The sequence below is a fragment of the Pinus tabuliformis genome, chromosome 6 (assembly GCF_031772625.1).
Source record: "Pinus tabuliformis cultivar Carrire ecotype Pingquan chromosome 6, CPIR1, whole genome shotgun sequence".
NCBI classification, from domain to species: domain Eukaryota; kingdom Viridiplantae; phylum Streptophyta; class Pinopsida; order Pinales; family Pinaceae; genus Pinus; species Pinus tabuliformis.
Genome location: NC_142292.1, coordinates 735029603 through 735034310, shown reverse-complemented (window position 1 = coordinate 735034310; position 4708 = coordinate 735029603). Strand labels below are relative to the sequence as shown.

The following is a 4708-nucleotide window of genomic DNA, read 5'->3' as shown; positions in this document are numbered from 1 at the left end:
AGTAGGTAAAAACCAAAAAGAAAATCTTGTATCGTTATCTTTATTTTGTAACACATTTATTATCTTATTTAAATTTATATGTTTTTTTGTTACTTTCTTAACTATTTTACTTCTAACCCTATGTTTTCAACAAGAAAGTGTGTTGGTATCTAAGCTTTTTACTAATTTAAATTACTATAGAGGTTTTTACAAATTTTAAACCCATGAATTAAAGCAATTATAGTTCACAATTTTTTTTTGAACAATATGACAGACATGATTTAAATACTTCACTATTTTAAATACCAGTCAACGTGAAAAGTTTCTAATTACAAGAGAAGAGATTTTCTTTCCATCACCACATAGAACCTTACCATAAAACAATGTATTAACAAGTTTTTTGATGTTTCCTTGAATTTATGCCTTCTTACTGAAGTCAAACTGACAAAAATAAATTGAGTACCATATAATGACTTAGCATATTACGATTAAAAATCCATAAATATTTTACCTTCTTTTAATAGTTGAAATATTTTTCCATTTATCTTATTTATTGAAAAAAATTGTCTAATATATTCTTATGAATAAGCATATTGTGATGCTAAAAAAATAACTTAAAATGTAATATGATCCTTCTAAAAAAAATTAATTTCAAAGGACTATTTCAAAATAATACATTTTACAGCCTATTCTTACAATCATGTAAGTGAGAATTTTTGCATTTGGGAACCCTCTAACTTGAAGTCTGCACTGCTATTATTAGCCGTTAAGTTAATTTTGGTAGTAAATAAATAATTTCTTTTATTGCAGTTAAGTTAGTTTTTCTAGTAAATGAATGATTTTTTTATTACTCATTTTATTTGTCAAATTTTTTTACTTTGAAGTTCTGGAATCAACAAGTTATAACATCCAACATATTAAAGAAAAAAATTAACACAAAATTTGAACTAACAATTTCAAAAAAAATATTGTCAGCTAATTTATATTTTAAAACTTGTAAAATTTATAATTAAATTTATTTATACCCACACATAAGTAAATTTTTTTATTATCAAAAATTTATTTTTAACAACCTAATCCAAAAAGCCCTAAAACCAACAACCCCATCGAGAAAGCCCTACAACCAAAATAAAAATAAGAATATGATGTAAATCTCTACATCCTTAGTGTCCCCCTAATATCGATCTTGAGACTGATTTAGTAAATTTCCCATGCCTTCTGAATAATTTACACATTTTTACTGAGTTGGAGAATTCCCCAATGCCTTGTTTGTATTCTTGTTTGTATTCACGATTAGCTTTTGGTTTTAGGATTACAGTAGCTAACAATTCAGAAGCCAACCTAGACTGATTTCTAAGAATTAAAGTCAATTTTATTAATTAAATGCAATATGGTCATACAAGACAAAACAATTTATCTAAAACAACAACTTCAAACTCAGAAGTTCGACAACACACACTTCCTTCATTGATAGTTAATAAAATGATAATAAAACGATACAATAATATGTAAATGCATCCAAAGTACATCTCTTCCTACCAAAAGGGTCGCTGGACTTGCACATCATTAAAGTTTTATATTTGAAATTGAATCGAGCAGCCTTAATTTGGTACTCCGCTGGAATTAGTTGAATCCATCCTGAGAATATTTTCTCTGTTCGGTTACATCGGCCTCACCAAAGAGATATCCCGGGATATAATAACCCGTTACAGGATCTGACATCCAAAACCTTTTTAATAACCTGCAGCAGGCGTATCAACAGCTTGTTTTGGTTCTGCTCGAATTAATCCTCTACTTTCTGCCCTTTTGGTTCTGCGCGAATTAGTCCTCTACTTTCTGCCTTCAACGCTACTGAATTGTATCCTCGCCTGCACGGAAACATCAATTAAAACGGAACGGAATCAAGTAAAATAGTTTTTTATTTCTAATATAAACTTCGATTTTAAAAGTATGGAGATCATAATATGGTGTTGGAGATTTTAGCGGCGTTGTGAGGGGAGCTTACATAGCCTGAATGCCTAGATTTGATCCGCAATCATATCCATGCCCCTCAACTTGAGAAATTGATCCAGCAGCCGCAGATGAGGAAGAGATCTGGCCATGAGAAGCCTGTTGCTGATGTCGATTATGGAGTTGCCTTGGATGTTGTTGCAGTGGGGGACGGTGCCGAAGTCGGTGCGTCAGAGGTTCACAATGAAGCAGAGAACCATCTCTTCCCTAATCAATAATCTGTTGCAGAAACTCCGGGCTCAATATTTCAATTTGAAATCCTAGGCGGGAACGCATTTGAATTTTGAAATCTTTTGGTGCGGAGGTAGCATTAAATGCATTTAAGTTCATGTCTTATCTATGGCTGCTGGCGTCAGAGTTGTCGTGGAGTCGCCGGGAATTCGCCGGGGATCGGGATGTCAGACATGGTGTACATGGATGACCCTCATGATATACATAGGCCGTAGTCTTTAACGCGACTTTTTGAAAGTCTTTCCGGCAATTTTTTCCGGTGAAAATCCGGCAGTAATTTATTGAAATCGAAGTTTGATAACTAGTTTCTGCACAATGAAAGCGTCCCAGGGGTTTTTCAGGGTGCTGAATCCGAATATGCAGTTAAAAAACCATTTTAACTGCAACAAATCATGATTTCATCTCAATTTCTTCCGCCGGATTCCGTCACCGGAATCTCAAAAAGTCGCATTATAGACAACTCCTATACATAGAGATGGGCCAGCTTACATTGGGCATTTAATACCCAATGTATGGCTGGTTAGCTCTTGCCGCTGTCGGCCCGCCGGAATGATTTCATTATGTCAGCGGTGACAGTACAGCCGTCTTTGGGTGGTATATCAATTCTACAATAAAATTTATGGTTAAATTATTTTTGGTATAAGTGAAATTTTGGTAGAAAATGATTAGAACGAAGGTGCCATGCATAATCCTTCCAATCGTACTTCACGGAGTGAATATTTTTATCCTTTTTCTGTGCAACATTTTTTACTGCTATGCCAATTCTTTTTTCCTGCTGTTAGGGTAAAAACAACCCCTAGTTTTTCGATTGGTTCTGTGGGGATACCAGGAGCCATCGGAATTGTTCATATCTTTTGGACATTTTATTGGGAGGATTGTTATTTAACTTTCTCTTTTGGCTATATGAATGAATAATTTGCAAACATCAATATTTAGGGCAGCGAGGTAAGTGTTCGTTTCTCTCGAAAATTCTGCGATTCATTCTCTGAAGTTAGTTATTTTAATATGGTAATGCCCAGAGCAGGAACCCTACTGTGTGTGGCAGGCGAGAAGGATTACGATGGCGGAGCGTCCACCCATGTGTTCGGTGAATTTCATCGAATATACATAATTTTCTACACACATTTAAATTAAAATTTCCTCAAACTAATCATTAAAAAAATAAGATATTCACGTTGTTTAACGACAATGTTAAAATTCAACAAAATATGTTCTCGTGGGGCACCTAAAAGTAAATTCAATTGACAACTATATTCTATATATTATCATATACTTAAAAAAAATGAAATATTTTTCCTTTTTCAATGGGATTGCCCACGTGAACAATTCAAGCTTTCTTTTTTTTTTTTTTTTCTCAGAAAGTGAACAATTCAAGCTTTACTTATTCAAACATACACCAATGCTTTTATCAATTTCATTTCTTGAAATTAATTTTATGAATATTAAATTATTTTACCTTATTAAATTAATCAATAATTTGAAAATAAATTTAGAGGTAAAGAATACCATGAATATGATTTAGAAAAAATAATAATTATTTTTATTATTATGATTATACACCAGTCTTAATAAATTGTTTTTCGTAAATTATTATTTTTTAAGTTAATAAAATATTTTGTATATATATGTCTTTTTATTTTGAAAAGGAAATTTCTTAAATTTAAATTTAATTATCAATTAAATTTATATTATTTTTAAGAGTGAGTTTAATAGTTAAGAGTATGTGTTTCCTGGTAAAAGATCACACAGATTGAAAACGAGAGGGGGTAAAGTATGCATCCCTTAGTAGAATTAGCAATCAAAGTACGGAGATAAATTGGGTCTTGACCTTAAAATTGAATAATAATGGATTAATATTTTTAATAATATTTAATAATAATAATAATAAATAATAATAACAATAATAATACTAATACTAATAATTATTAATATCAATCTCAATTTAAATTAATAAATTGAGAAATTAATAAGTATTACTAACACAACCACATTAAAAATATTGATGTGGTTGATATAGGCCAAGGCTTCATTTGTGTCTACACTGATAAATATATATTAGTAAAAATAATATTATTACAACAATAATAATTATTATTACTATTTTAAATTTATATTAATTAATATTTAATATTTCATTTAAAATTATTTTATATAATTCAAAAATTTCATAATAATATTAATTGGAAATAGTAGTAATATTAATTAGCAAGAATAAAAATAATTATTTTGGTAAATGTGGTTGATATATGCTCAAGACTTCATTTGTATTTATAATATTCAAAAATAAATATATGCAATTAAATAAAATTAAAAATGATAATAATAATTTATTATTTCTTTTTTTTCAAATAAATAAACAATTAATTAATTAGTTTAAATAAATAATGATTTCTTATTAAATAACTTTAATAAATACTAAATAAATTAAATCAACCGTGATTAACCATGGTAGATTTTCATCAACCATGATTAACCTTGATTATAGTCT

General features: G+C 29.6%; 1 long non-coding RNA gene across 1 annotated transcript; it reads right to left on the bottom strand.

Moving 5' to 3' along the window:
- Window positions 1–1442: 1442 nt before the first annotated feature.
- On the bottom strand, window positions 1443–2367 carry LOC149260820 (uncharacterized). The gene is made up of 2 exons (XR_016248350.1): window positions 1985–2367; window positions 1443–1847 (listed from the first exon to the last, which is right to left on the bottom strand). It is a non-coding gene; the product is annotated as an uncharacterized LOC149260820 (long non-coding RNA).
- Between the last annotated feature and the right edge of the window lie 2341 nt (window positions 2368–4708).